We start from the raw sequence: 16,174 nt of genomic DNA on the forward strand, positions 1-16,174 counted from the left end.
TCCCCAAGCAACTGAAAATCAAAATAGGATAAAAAGAAGAGAATATACTATAGACTCCAAAATATCAAAGAAACATAGTTCCAATTAGATGAGCGGGATAGTAGCTTTTTGCCTCCGAACAGTTTTGGCATCTCACTCTATCCTTTGAAGTCCAGAATGATTGGCATCTATGAGAACTCAGAACTCAGATAGTGTTATTGATTCTCCTAGTTAAGTATAATGATTCTTGAACATAGCTAGTATATGAGTCTTGGCTGTGGCCCAAGGCACTCTGTCTTCCAGTATTACCACCGGATACATACATGCCACAGACACATAATTGGGTGAACCTTTTTAGATTATGACTCAGCTTTGCTAGAGTCCCCAATTAGAGGTGTCCAGGGTTCTTAAGCACACTCTTTTTGCCTTGGATCACAACTTTTATTTCTTTCTTTTTCTTTCTTTTTCTTTTTCTCTCTTTTTTTTTCGAAAAAATTTTTTTTTTGACTATTCACTGCTTTTTCTTGCTTCAAGAATCATTTTGATGATTTTTCAGATCCTCAATAACATGTCTCTTTTTCCCTCATTCTTTCAAGAGCGAACAATTTTTAACATTCTCAAAACAACAAATTCAAGAGACATATGCACTGTTCAAGCATTCATTCAGAAAACAAAAAGTATTGTCACCACATCAAACTAATTCAACTAGTTTCAAGGATAAATTTCAAAATCCTGTACTTCTTATTCTTTTGTGATTAAAGCATTTTTCATTTAAGAGAGGTGATGGATTCATAGGACATTCATAGCTTTAAGGCATAAACTTCAAATTTTATTAATTATGAATTAAGAACAAGACTCAGAAATTAAATATAAGATGAAACTAAAAATAGAAAACAAAACAAAAAACGCAAAACATAGGCTCCTAATGATAGAGGTTTTCACAGAGTTAGGACTCAACAACCTTGATTTTGAGAAGTGGATGCTCCCTCAGCTTGAGAGGAGAGCTTTTGGCGTTTCATCTCTTGGAGTTCACGCCCCTGCTTCTCTTGTTCCTTCAGCAATTTGTAGAGCATGCAGTTCTGATTCTGCTGTTCTTCCTTAAGTTGCTTCATAGTCTCTTGCAACTTGGTGATAGATGCTTCTAGGCTGGCCCAGTAGCCAATTTCAGGAAATTCAGGGAGGAACTCCTGCGCCCTCCTTTTGATAGAGTTGTCTTGCACTTGTCCTTCCATTGACTTCTTGGTGATTGGGTGTTCAATGGGTATGAATTCATCTACTCCCATTTTTACCCTAGCCTCTTTACAGAGCAAGGAGATCAAGCTTGGGTAAGCCAGTTTGGCTTCAGTGGAATTCTTATTTGCAATTGTGTAGATCTCACAAGCAATCACATGATGAACCTCCACTTCTTTTCAAGCATAATGCAATGAATCATCACTGCTCTCTTGATATTACTCAGAACGGTTGCTAGTGGGTAGTATGGAACGCCCAATAAAGTCTAGCCAACCTCTTACAATTGGTTTGAGGTCTCCCCTCTTGAGTTGGTTTGGGGCACCCTTAGAATTGGTTATCCACTTAGTTCCAGGGAGGCATATGTCCTCTAGAACTTGATCCAACCCTTTGTCTGCTCTCACCATTCTCCTGTTAAAGAGTCAGGATCATCTTGCAGTTGAGGCAACTTGAAGATTTCTTATTTGTCCAGATGGAAGTACATAACTTTCCCTCTGACCATGGTTCTGTAGGTATGGTAAGCGGTTCCAGTCATTCTCTGCTTATCTGTTAGCCATAGATTTGAGTAGAATTCCTGAACCATGTTCCTTCCAACCTTTGTTTCAGGATTGGTTAGAACTTCCCATCCTTTGTTTCGAATTTGCTCTTGGATCCCCGGATATTCATCTTCTTTCAGATCAAATTTAACTTCCGGGATCACTGACCTCAGACCCATTATTTGTGATAATGGTCTTCATGTTCTTTGGTTAAGAACTTCTCTTGATTCCAAAGATTCTTTGGAATAGTCTCTTTCTTTCCTCTTAAATTGGTTGTTTTCCCTTAGGAGCCATGATCTTATGAATCTTGGCTTAGTGATCACGGAAAAGCACACCAAACTTAGAGGTTTGCTTGTCCTCAAGCAAAAGAAAGGAAGGAAGAGAGGGGGAGGAAGAGGAAATTCGAATGGTGTGGTGGAAAGAGGGAGCCAAACGTGTATTTATAAGGTGGGGAGAGGAGTTTTCGAAAAAAAAGAGAAATTTGAAAGGAGATTTGAGAAGATATGGAAAGAAATTGAGAAAAAAGGGTGAAATTTTTGAACAAAATTTGGGAATGATTTGAGAGATTTGAAGAGTGATTTTAGATTTTTGAAAATTTGAAAGTGAATGATGAGAGATTGAAATGTATTTTTATAGAAAAATATGGGTAAGAAAAGGAAAGTTTGAAAAAATCTGATTTGAAAACAAAATTGTGGTCCCCCCACCTTGCTAGCGTTAAACGCCCAGAATGGCACCCATTCTGGCGTTTAACGCCCAATTGTTGCCCCTTTTGGGCGTTAAACGCCAGAAATCCTTTATCACTGGGCGTTTTTCTGAACGCCCAGGATGCTGCACACCTGGCGTTAAACGCCCAGAATGGTGCCCATTCTGGCGTTTAACGCCCAAAATGGCACCATTCCTGGCGTTAAATGCCCAGAATGGTACCCATTCTGGCGTTTAACGCCCAAATGCCCCTTACTGGCGTTTTTTTCGCCAGTAAGCTCTTTTTCTCTGCTTTTGAGCTGAATCCTTCTGTAACTCTGTGAATTCCTTCATTTTGACACTTGCCTCTAAGAACTAATCATATAACCTCCTAATGACTGGGTTGCCTCCCAGCAAGTGCTTCTTTACTGTCTTTAGCTGGACCTTTACTGAGAATCACTCAAGTCTCAGTTTTGAGCATTCCTGCTCAAATTGCTTTCAAGATAATGCTTGATTCTCTGTCCATTAACAATGAAACTTTTTGTCAGAATCAATATCCTGAAGTCAACATATCCATATGGTGACACTCCTGTGATCACATACGGACCCTCCACCGGGATTTGAGTTTCCTGGAAACAATTGAGCCTGGAGTTGAAGAGCAGAACTTTTTGTCTGGCTCAAAGACTCTGGTTGACAATTTCTTGTCATGCCACTTCTTTGCCTTTTCCTTGTAAATTTTTGCATTTTCAAAGGCATTGAGTCTGAACTCCTCTAGCTCATTTAACTGGAGCAATCTTTTTTCACCAGCTAACTGAGCATCCATGTTTAGGAATCTGGTCGCCCAGTAGGCTTTATGTTCCAGTTCCACAGGCAAATGACAGGCCTTCCCATACACCAATTGGTATGGAGAGGTTCCTATAGGAGTCTTGAATGCTGTTCTGTACGCCCACAGAGCATCATCCAAGCTCTTTGCCCAATCCTTTCTTCGGGCTATCACAGTCCGTTCTAGGATTCTTTTAGCTCTGTTAGAGACTTCAGCTTGCCCATTTGTCTGTGGATGATACGAGTTGCCACTTTATGGTGATTCCATATCTAACCATAGCAGAGTATAGCTGTTTGTTGCAGAAATGAGAGCCCCCATCACTGATTAGTACTCTGGGAACACCAAACCTGCGAAGATGTGTTTCTGGAGGAATTTTAGCACGGTTTTGGTATCATTAGTGGGTGTAGCAATTGCTTCTACCCACTTAGATACGTAGTCCACTGCCACCAGAATGTAAGTGTTTGAGTATGATGGTGGGAATGGCCCATGAAGTCAATTCCCCATACATCAAAAAATCTATCTCTAATATCCTGTGAGGCATGGCATATCCATGAGGCAGGTTACCAGCTCTTTGGCAACTGTCACAGTTACGCACAAACTCGGGAATCTTTATAGAGAGTAGGCCAGTAGAAGCCACACTGGAGGACTTAGTGGCTGTTCGCTCACTTCCAAAATGTCCTCCATACTGTGATCCATGGCAATGCCATAGGATCCTTTGTGCTTCTTCTCTGGGTACACATCTGCGGATCACTCCGTCAGCACATCTCTTAAAGAGATATGGTTCATCCTAGAGGTAGTACTTGGCATCTGAAATTAATTTCTTTCTTTGCACATGCTGTACTCCTTGGGTATGAACCTCACAGCTTTATAGTTTGCAATATCTGAAACCATGGAGCTTCCTGAATAGCAAAGAGTTGCTCATCTGGGAAAAGTCTCAGAGATCTCAGTAGAAGGGAGGGACGCCCCAGCTACTAGTTCTATTCGGGACAAATGATCAGCTACTTGGTTCTCTGTCCCTTTTCTGTCTCTTATTTCTATATCAAACTCTTGCAGAAGCAACAACCCATCTTATTAGCCTGGGTTTTGAATCCTGCTTTGTGAGTAAGTATTTAAGAGCAGCATGGTCAGTGTACACAATCACTTGGATCTACTAGATAAGATCTAAACTTGTCAATGGCATAAACCACTGCAAGTAATTCTTTTTCTGTGGTTGTGTAATTTTTCTGTGCATCATTTAGAACACGGCTAGCATAGTAAATGACGTGCAGAAGTTTGTTATGCCTCTGTCCCAACACGGCACCAATGGTTGATCACTGGCATCACACATTAACTCAAATGGCATGTCCAGTCTGGTGCAGAGAGACTGGTGCTGTGACCAGCTTAGCTTTCAGGGTCTCAAACGCCTGCTGACACTGTGTGTCAAACACAAATGGTGTGTCAGCAGCTAGCAGGTTACTCAGAGGTTTGCAATTTTCGAAAAATCCTTTATAAACCTTCTGTAAAATCCTGCATGCCCAGAAAGCTTCTGATTGCCTTAACATTGGCAGGTGGTGGTAATTTTTCAATCACCTCTACCTTTGCCTTATCCACCCTCTATTCCCCTGCTTGAAATTTATGCCCAAGGACAATTCCCTCAGTCACCATAAAGTGACATTTCTCTCCAGTTTAAAACCAGGTTAGTCTCTTGGCATCTTTCAGGACAAGTGCTAGGTGGTTAAGACAGGAGCTGAATGAGTCTCCATATACTGAGAAGTCATCCATGAAGACTTCCAGAAATTTATCTACCATATCTGAGAAGATAGAGAGCATGCACCTCTGAAAGGTTACAGGTGCGTTGCACAGACCAAAAGGCATCCTTCTGTAGGCAAAACGCCAGAAGGGCAAGTGAAAGCTGTTTTCTCTTGGTCCTGAGGATCTACTGCAATCTGGTGTAGCCTGAATAGCCATCCAAAAAGCAGTAATAATCATGACCAGCTAGTCTTTCTAGCATTTGGTCTATGAATGGTAAAGGAAAATGATCCTTTCTGGTGGCTGTATTGAGCTTCTGTAGTCAATACACATGCGCCATCCTGTGACTGTTCTTGTAGGAACCAGTTCATTTTTTTCATTATGAACACTGTCATGCCTCCCTTCTTGGGGACAACTTGGACAGGGCTCATCCAGGGGCTATCAGAAATAGGATAAATAATCCCAGCCTCTAGTAATTTAGTGACCTCCTTCTGCACTACCTCCTTCATGGCTGGATTTAGCTCCTTTGTGGTTGGACCACTGGTTTGGCATTATCTCCAACAGGATCTTGTGCAGCATCTAGCTGGGCTAATGCCCTTGAGATCACTTATGGACCACCAAGAGCTGTCTTGTGTGTCCTAGCACTTGAATCAGTGCTCCTCTTCCTGTGGATTTAAAGCAGAGCTTATAATCACTGGAAAAGTGTCACCCTCTCCCAGAAATGCGTACTTCAGGGATGGTGGTAGATGTTGAGTTCAGGTTTTGGGAGGTTTATCCTCCTCCTAAGGAATTTTCGAAAATTCCTTTGCTTCCTCTAGTTTTTCTTGATAAGGTTGAGCATCTTTGAATATCCTCAAGCTTGATTCTAGGCTTTCAGCCATATTGATCTCTTCTACCAGAGAGTCAATAATGTCAGCGCCCATGCAGTCATTTGGTGTGTCTGGATGCTGCATAGCTTTTACAGCATTTAACTGAACTCATCCTCATTGACTCTCAGGGTTACTTCCCCTCTTTGTACATCAATGAGAGTTCGTCCAGTTGCTAGAAAAGGTCTTCCTAGAATGAGAGTTGCACTCTTGTGCTCCTCCATTTCCAGCACCACAAAGTCAGTTGGAAAGGCAAAGGGCCCAACCTTGACAATCATGTCCTCTATTATGCCTGATGGATGTTTAATGGAGCCATCAGCAAGTTGGAGGCATATCTGGTTGGTTTGACTTCTCCAGTCAACCCAAGCTTTCTGATAGTGGATGCAGGTATTAGATTGATGCTGCTCCAAGATCACATAGGGGTCTTGGTGCAAGCGCCCTCTAATGTGCATGGTATCATAAAGCTTCCAGGATCTTGAAGCTTTTCTGGTAAGCTTTTCAAAATGACTGCACTGCATTCTTCAGTGAGAAACACTTTTTCAGTTTCTCTCCAATCCTTCTTATGACTTAAGATCTCTTTCATGAAACTTAGCATAAGAAGGTATTTGCTCAAGTGCCTGCAAACGGAATCTTTATTTCAAGAGTCCTTAGATAGTCTGCAAAGAGGGCAAATTGCTTATCCTGTTCGCTTTGCGGAGTTTCTGAGGATAAGGCATCTTGGCTTGATATCTTCACCTTTGATGCTGCAGGTTTATTCCTTACAGAAGTGGTTGAAGAAGCCTGTTAGAGGGATTATGTCAGCACTCTCAGGTGTCTGATCCTCCCTTGGCGTCTGAACGCCAGGATTGGGTGGGAAAATGGGCGTTTAACGCCAACTTTTCCCCTTTTCTGGCGTTTGAACGCCAGAACTGGGCCAAGAGATGGGCGATAACGCCAGCTTTCCTTCCCTTTCTGGCGTTTGAACGCCAATAACATTCCTCTCTGGGCTCTTACTGTCCTCAGAGGGATTTTGAAACAGTGGTTTGGTTTCCTCTGTCAATTGTTCCTGTTTGGCTTTTTGCTCTTTTGAGCAGTGGTGTCAGTGTTTCCCACTCTTCAGTTGAATGCTGACATCTTCTGTATCTGTTTAGATATTTGCTGTTTTGCTTGATTCAACTGCAGTTCTATGTTTTGTTAGCAACCTTAGTATCATGGAGCATTCTTTAAATTCTGCTAACTGTGTCATCAGGAGCAATTGTGTTGATTAAGCTCATTCATCTGTTCTTGAGGATAGGATCAGTGACTAATGCCATGACTTCCTTTTGGAACGAACTCATTGCTAGAATATAAGTATTGGTTTCTAGCAACAGTGTCTATAAGCTCTTGAGCTTCTTCAATTGTCTTCCTCATGTGTATAGATCCACCAGCTGAGTGGTCTAAAGACATCTGAGCTTTTTCTGTGAGCCATAGTAGAAGATGTCTAACTGTACCCACTCTGAAAACATTTCAGAGGGGCATTTTCTAAGCATACCTCTATACCTCTCCCAGGCATTATAAAGGGATTCATTACTCTTGTTTAAAGCCTTGGATGTCCAGCCTTAGCTGTTGTCATCCTCTTTGGAGGGTAAAAAATGATTCAGGAATTGTCTGACAGCTTTCCATGTCTTTATGCTTGTTGTAGGTTGGTTATTCAACCACCTTTTAGCTTGATCTTTTACAGGAAATGGAAACAGTAATAGTCTGTAGACATCCTGATCTACCTCTTTATCATGTACTGTGTCAGCAATTTGTAAGAACTGTGCCAGAAACTCAGTAGGTTCTTCCTGTGGAAGACCGGAATACTGGCAATTTTGCTACACTATGATAATGAGTTGAGGATTTAGCTCAAAGCTGCTTGCTTGATGGGAGGTGTACAGATGCTACTCCCATATGCAGCTGTTAATGGGGTTAGCATATGACCCCAGAGTCCTTTGGACTGATCAATCCCTCTTAGGTCCATAATGGACAAAGGGAAATGATAATGATTGCAAATAGATAAATTGTGTTTTTTTTTTGAATAACCGAAAAAAAAAAAAATAAAAACAAAAGGCAATTAAAATAAAAAAATTCGAAAATCAATAAGAAATAAGATCAAAGCAAATTGAGACTGAATCAATTAGTTAATTAAAAAGATTTTGAAAAAAAGCAATTAAAAAGATATGATTGAAAAATTTTTATGAAAAAGATTTGATTTTTGAAAAAGAGGAAGAGAAAAACAACAAAAAGACACCAAACTTAAAATTTTAGAAAATCAAACACTAATTTTCGAAAATTTTAAAGGAAAACACAAAGAGGACACCAACTTAGAATTTTATGAACAAAAAAGGGACTAAGAACATGCAAAATCGAAAATTTTAAAAGAAAAACAAAAGCATGCAATTGACACCAAACTTAGAATATGAAACTAGACTCAAACTAAAAGACTCTAACCAACAAAAATAAAACAGTCCTAATATAAGCAACAAGATAAGCCGTCAGTTGTCCAAACTCGAACAATCCCGGCAACGGCGCCAAAAACTTGGTGCACGAAATTGCAATCACACTTTTGCAATCCCGCACAACTAACCAGCAAGTGGCACTGGGTCGTCCAAGTAATACCTTGCGTGAGCAAGGGTCGATCCCACGGAGATTGTCGGCTGAAGCAAGCTATGGTTATCTTGTAAATCTTAGTCAGGATATCAGAAAGTATCAGGATTGATTGTGAAAAGCAAAGAACATGAAATAGGTACTTGTTTTGCAGTAATGGAGAATAGGTTGAGGCTTTGAGATGCTCCATCTTCTGAATCTCTGCTTCCTACTGTCTTCTTCATCAAACACGCAAGGCTCCTTCCATGGCAAGCTGTATGTAGGGTTTCACCGTTGTCAGTGGCTACTCCCATCCTCAGTGAAAATGTTCCTATGCTCTGTCACAGCATGGCTAATCATCTGTCGGTTCTCGGTCAGGCCAGAATAGAATCCAGTGATTCTTTTGCGTCTGTCACTAACGCCCGCCTGCTAGGAGTTGAAGCACGTCACAGTCATTCAGTCATTGAATCCTACTCAGAATACCACAGACAAGGTTTAGACCTTCCGGATCCTCTTGAATGCCGCCATCAGTTCTAGCTTATACCACGAAGATTTGGTTAAGGAATCCAAGAGATATCTACTCAATCTAAAATAGAACAGAGGTGGTTATCAGGCACATGTTCATAGTTGAGAATGATGATGAGTGTCACGGATCATCACATTCATCCGGGTTAAGAGCAAGTGATATCTTAGAATAGAAGCAAGCATAATTGAATAAGAAACAGTAGTGATTGCATTAATCCATCAAGACACCAGCAGAGCTCCTCACCCCAACCATGGGGTTTAGAGACTCATGCGTGAAAGGTACACAAAGAAACGTGTAAAGTGTCATGAGGTACAGATACAATGTCAAAAGATCCTATTAATAGTAAACTAGTATCCTAAGGTTTACAGAATGAGTAAATGACAGAAAAATCCACTTCCGGGCCCACTTGGTGTGTGCTTGGGCTGAGCAATGAAGCATTCGTTGTAGAGACCTTTTCTGGAGTTAAACGCCAGCTTTCATGCCAGTTTGGGCGTTTAACTCCAATTTATGCCAGTTCCAGCGTTAAACGGGAATTTCTGAGGGTGATTTGCCACGCCGGTTTGGGCCATCAAATCTTGGGCAAAGTATGGACTATCATATATTGCTGGAAAGCCCAGGAGTCTACTTTCCAACGCCGTTGAGAGCGCGCCAATTGGGTTTCTGTAGCTCCAGAAAATTCACTTCGAGTGCAGGGAGGTCAGAATCCAACAGCATCTGCAGTCCTTTTCAGTCTCTGAATCAGATTTTTGCTCAGAACCTTCAATTTCAGTCAGAAAATACCTGAAATCACAGAAAAACACACAAACTCATAGTAAAGTCCAGAAAAGTGAATTTTAACTAAAAACTAATTAAAATATACTAAAAACTAACTAAAAGATACTAAAAACATACTAAAAACAATGCCAAAAAGTGTACAAATTATCCGCTCATCAGAACTCAATTCTCCTAGGGAGGTGTTGATTTGCTCCCAATAGTCTTGTGGAGGAAAGTGCATCCCTTGAGGCATCTCAGGGATCTCATGATGAGAGGGGCCTCTTGTTTGCTCCATCCTTTTCTTAGTGATGGGCTTGTCCTCATCAATAAGGATGTCTCCTTCTATGTCCACTCCAACTGAATAACAGAGGTGACAAATGAGATGAGGAAAGGCTAACCTTGCCAAGGTAGAGGACTTGTCCGCCACCTTATAGAGTTCTTGGGCTATAACCTCATGAACTTCCACTTCTTCTCCAATCATGATGCTATGGATCATGATGGCCCGGTCTAGAGTCACTTCGGACCGGTTGCTAGTGGGAATGATTGAGCGTTGGATAAACTCCAACCATCCTCTAGCCACGGGCTTGAGGTCATGCCTTCTTAATTGAACCAGCTTCCCTCTGAATCTCTTCCATTGGGCGCCCTCTTCACAAATGTCAGTGAGGACTTGGTCCAACCTTTGATCAAAGTTGACCCTTCTAGTGAAGGATGTTCATCTCCTTGCATCATGGGCAAGTTGAATGCCAACCTTACATTTTCCGGACTAAAATCCAAGTATTTCCCCGAACCATAGTAAGCCAATCTTTGGATCCGGGTTCACACTTTGATCATGGTTCTTGGTGATCCATGCATTAGCATAGAACTCTTGAACCATTAAGATTCCGACTTGTTGAATGGGGTTGGTGAGAACTTCCCAACCTCTTCTTCGGATCTCATGTCGGATATCCGGATATTCACTCTTTTTGAGTGAAAAAGGGACCTCGGGGATCACCTTCTTCAAGGCCACAACTTCATAGAAGTGGTCTTGATGCACCCTTGAGATGAATCTCTCCATCTCCCATGACTCGGAGGTGGAAGCTTTTGCCTTCCCTTTCCTCTTTCTAGAGGTTTCTCCGGCCTTGGATGCCATAAATGGTTATGGAAAAACAAAAAGCAATGCTTTTACCACGTGATGAGCGGATAATTTGTACGCTTTTTGGCATTGTTTTTAGTATGTTTTTAGTATGATCTAGTTAGTTTTTAGTATATTTTTATTAGTTTTTAGTTAAAATTCACTTTTCTGGACTTTACTATGAGTTTGTGTGTTTTTCTGTGATTTCAGGTATTTTCTGGCTGAAATTGAGGGACCTGAGCAAAAATCTGATCCAGAGACTGAAAAGGACTGCAGATGCTGTTGGATTCTGACCTCCCTGCACTCGAAGTGGATTTTCTGGAGCTACAGAAACCCAATTGGCGCGCTCTCAACGGCGTTGGAAAGTAGACATCCTGGGCTTTCCAGAAATATATGATAGTCCATACTTTGCCCAAGATTTGATGGCCCAAACCGGCGTTTCAAAGTCCCCCTAGAATTCCCAGCGTTTAAACGCCGGAACTGGCACCAAAATGGGAGTTAAACGCCCAAACTGGCATAAAAGCTGGCGTTTAACTCCAAGAAGAGTCTCTACACGAAAATGCTTCATGCTCAGCCCAAGCACACACCAAGTGGGCCCGGAAGTGGATTTTTATATCATTTACTCATCTCTGTACACCCTAGGCTACTAGTTTTCTATATATAGGACCTTTTACTATTGTATTTTTAATCTGGAGAAATCTGGAGATCTTTGAATCTTTTGATCACTGGGAGGCTTGCCTCACGGCCATGCCTAGACCTTGTTCTTATGTATTTTCAACGGTGGAGTTTCTACACACCATAGATTAAGGTGTGGAGCTCTGCTGTACCTCGAGTATTAATGCAATTACTATTGTTCTTCTATTCAATTCCGCTTGTTCTTTGTCCAAGATATCACTTGTTCTTCAACTTGATGAATGTGATGATCCGTGACACTCATCATCATTCTCACTCATGAACAAAGTGACTGACAACCACTCTTGTTCTACAAGCATACGAGGCTCTAGTGAATATCTCTTGGATTCCTGATACACGATGCATGGTTGATCGCTTGACAACCGAGTGCTCGCCTGACAAACGAGCCAGCCATTCCGTGAGATCAGAGTCTTCGTGGTATAGGCAAGAACTGATGGCGGCATTCAAGAGAATCCGGAAGGTCTAACCTTGTCTGTGGTATTCTGAGTAGGATTCAATGATTGAATGACTGTGACGTGCTTCAAACTCCTGAAGGCGGGGCGTTAGTGACAGACGCAAAAGAATCACTGGATTCTATTCCGGCTGATTGAGAAACGACAGATGGATAGCCGTGCCCGTGACAGGGTGCGTTGAACATTTCCAATGAGAGGATGGGAGGTAGCCACTGACAACGGTGAAACCCTTGCATAAGCTTGCCATGGAAAGGAGTAAGAAGGATTGGATGAAGACAGTAGGAAAGCAGAGAGACGGAAGGGAAAGCATCTCCATACGCTTATCTGAAGCTCTCACCAATGATATACATAAGTATCTCTATCTTTATCTTTATGTTTTATTCATCATCTATACCCATTTGAGTCTGCCTGACTGAGATTACAAGGTGACCATAGCTTGCTCATACCAACAATCTCTGTGGGATCGACCCTTAATCAGTAAGGTATTACTTGGACGACCTAGTGCACTTGCTGGTTAGTTGTGCAAAGTTGTGTAGTGATCACAATTCGCGCACCAGTTTTTGGCGCCGTTGCCGGGGATTGTTTTGAGATGGACAACTGACGGTTCATCTTGTTGCTTAGATTAGGTATTTTCTTCAGAGTCTTAAGAATAAATTCTAGTGTTTCATGATGATCTGCTGAAGTCTGGCTGGCTGAGAAGCCATGTCTAATCTATTGGACCGAGGTTTCAACTTATCATCACAAGAGCTTGTTGATTTCTATCAATCTTGCTATTGGAGCAATGATCTGCTAAGGCTTGGCTGGCCATTGGCCATGTCTAGTGTTTTGGACCGAAGCTTTCTTTGAAGCTTGGCTGGCTGTGAAGCCATGTCTAATTCCTGGACCGGAGTCTTAGACTAACATTGCAATGATTCCTGGAATTCAAATTAAGAATTTGAAACTTTTATTTTCTAGTTTCATATAATTTTCGAAAAAAAGCACAAAAAAATTTACAAAATCATAAAAAAACCAAAAATATTTATGTTTCTGTTGAGTCTAGTGTCTAAATTAAGTTTGTGGTCTGCATGCATTGTTATTTGATCTTGGTTCTATTTTCAAGTCAATAGTACAGGGAACTGAAGATTCAGAACATGCAGCAGAGGAATTACACAGAAAAAGCTGGGCGTTCAAAACGCCCAGTGAAGAAGGACAGACTGGCGTTAAACGCCAGCCAGGGTACCTGGGGGCGTTTAACGCCCAAAAAGGTAGTGCATTGGGCGTTAAACGCCAGAATGTGCACCATTTGGGCGTTTAACGCCAGGATGGCACAAGGGGAAGGATTTTGTTTCAAAATCAATTTTTTTCAAGTTTTCAAAGTTTTTCAAAATCAAATCTTTTTCAATCATATCTTTTTAATCAAAGTTTTCAAAATCAATTTCTTTCCTTTTCAAAGTACTTACAACAATTAGTGATTGATTGAACATTTTAAGTATGTGCCTTTTCTGTTGAGAAAGGTTTAATGTTTGAATCATATCTTTTCTGTTTGGCAAGTCATTAATTTTTAAAATCAAATCTTTTTAAATGTTTTCAAAATCATATCTTTTCAACCATATCTTTTTAAAACCATAACTTTTCAATCATATCTTTAATCACATCTTTTTCAAAAACAGTTTTCAATCATATCTTTTGATTCTAATTTCAAAATCTTTTTCAAAAATTACTTGATTTCTTTCTCACTCTTGATTTCGAAAATTAATTAAATTTTTTTAAAAATGTTTTCAAAATATTTCAACTTGATTTTCGAAAATTTCTTCTCTTCCCACATCCTTTATCTATGGAGTATCACTCCTTCTCAATGCACAATTCGAACTCTATCTAATTAAGTTCGAATTCTTTACCTCTATTTTCTGTTCCTGACACTCAAGGAATCTATACTGTGACATAGAGGATTCCATATTTCTTGTTCTCTTCTCTTTCAATGAGCAGGAACAAAGACAAAAGCATTCTTGTTGAAGCTGACCCTAAACCTGAAAGGACCTTGAAGCGAAAAACTAAGAGAAGCTAAAGCACAATTCTCTGTAGAGGACCTGACCAAATTCTTCAAAGAAAAAAGAACACATGGCAGCCGAAAACAACAACAATGCAAGGAAGGTGCTGGGTGACTTACTGCACCTACTCCGACTTCTATGGGAGAAGCATCTCTATCCTGCCATTGGAGCAAACAACTTGAGCTTAAGCCTCAATTAGTTTCTCTAATGCAACAGAATTGCAAGTTCCATAGACTTCCATTGGAAGACTCATCAGTTCTTAGCTGAATTCTTGCAAATCTGTGACATGTCAAGACTAATGGGGTTGACCCTGAGGTCTACAGACTTATGCTATTCCCTTTTGCTGTAAGAGACAGAGCTAGGACATGGTGGACTCACAACCTAAAGAAAGCCTGGACTCATGGGAAAAGCTAGTCAATGCCTTCTTGGCAAGTTCTTTCCACCTCAAAAATTGGTAAGCTTAGAGTGGAAGTCCAAACCTTCAGACAGAAGGATGGAGAATCCCTCTATGAAGCTTGGGAAAGATACAAACAATTAATCAGAAAATGTCCTTCTGACATGCTTTCTGAATGGAGCATCATAGGTATTTTCTATGATGGTCTCTCTGAACTGTCCAAGATGTCTTTGGATAGCTCTGCTGGAGGATCTCTTCATCTGAAGAAGACGCCTACAGAGGCTCAAGAGCTAATTGAAATGGTTGCAAATAACCAATTCATGTACACTTCTGAAAGGAATCCTGTGAACAATGGGACTAAAGGAGTTCTTGAGATTGATACTCTGAATGCCATTCTGGCTCAGAATAAGATATTGACTCAACAAGTCAATTTGATTTCTCAAAGTCTGTCTGGAATGCAAAATGCACCAAGCAGTACTAAGGATGCTTCATCTGAAGAAGAAGCTTATGATCCTGAGAACCCTTCAATGGAAGAGGTGAATTACCTAGGAGAACCCTATGGAAACACCTATAATTTTTCATGGAGAAATCATCCAAATTTCTCATGGAAGGATCAACAAAGACCTCAACAAGGTTTCAATAACAATAATGGTGGAAGAAACAGGTTTAGCAATGGCAAGCCTTTTCCATCATCTTCTCAGCAACAGACAGAGACTTCTAAGCAGAACCGATCTGACTTAGCAACCATGGTCTCTGATCTAATCAAAACCACTCAAAGTTTCATGACTGAAACAAGGTCCTCCATTAGGAATTTGGAGGCACAAGTGGGACAGCTGAGCAAGAAAATTACTGAACTCCCTCCTAGCACTCTCCCAAGCAATACAGAAGAAAATCCAAAAGGAGGGCAAGGCATAAACATGGCCGAATTGGAGAGGAAGGAGAGGAAGTGAACGCCACTGAGGAAGACCTCAATGGGCGTGCACTAGCCTCCACTGAGTGCCCCAATGAGGAACCATGGGAATCTGAGACTCAAAATGAGACCATAGAAATTCCATTGGACTTACTTCTGCCTTTCATGAGCTCTGATGAGTACTCTTCCTCTGAAGAGGATAAGTATGTCACTGAAGAGCAAGTTGCTAAATACCTTGGAGCAATCATGAAGCTAAATGACAAGTTATTTGGAAATGAGACTTGGGAGAACGAACTCCTTTGCTCACCAAAGAACTGGATGATTGTCTAGGCAGAAATTACCTCAAAAGAGACAAGATCTGGGAAGTTTTCCATACCTTGTACCATAGGCACCTGACCTTCAAGAAGGCTCTGTGTGACTTAGGGTCAAGTGTAAACCTCATGCCTCTCTCTGTAATGAGAAGCTAGGGATCTTTGAGGTACAAGCTGCAAGAATCTCACTAGAGATGGCATACAACTCAAGAAAAACAAGCTTATAGACTTGTAGAGGATGTTTTGGTGAAGATTGAAGACCATACATCCTGCTGATTCATAGTCTAGAGACTGGGAAGGCATGGATGAAACCAGCATCCTTGGCAGACCCTTCCTAGCCACAACAAAGGATGTGATTGATGTTGATGGAGGTGAATGATCATTCAAGTAAATGAAGAATCCTTTGTGTTTAAGGCTCAGGATATCCCTCTGTCACCATGGAGAGGAAGCATGAAAAGCTCTCTCAATCAGAGTCAAGCAGAGCCCCCACAGTCAAACTCTAAGTTTGGTGTTGGGAGGCCACAACCAAACTCAAGTTTGGTGTTGAACCCCACATTCAAACTCTAAGTTTGGT

At 41.1% G+C, this 16,174-nt stretch overlaps 1 non-coding gene across 1 annotated transcript; it reads right to left on the bottom strand.

The window, feature by feature from the left end:
- Positions 1–14,441: 14,441 nt before the first annotated feature.
- LOC130937250 (small nucleolar RNA R71) lies at positions 14,442–14,549 on the bottom strand. Its single transcript, XR_009068475.1, has one exon. It is a non-coding gene; the product is annotated as a small nucleolar RNA R71 (small nucleolar RNA).
- Between the last annotated feature and the right edge of the window lie 1,625 nt (positions 14,550–16,174).

Source organism: Arachis stenosperma, chromosome 6, assembly GCF_014773155.1.
Source record: "Arachis stenosperma cultivar V10309 chromosome 6, arast.V10309.gnm1.PFL2, whole genome shotgun sequence".
NCBI classification, from domain to species: domain Eukaryota; kingdom Viridiplantae; phylum Streptophyta; class Magnoliopsida; order Fabales; family Fabaceae; genus Arachis; species Arachis stenosperma.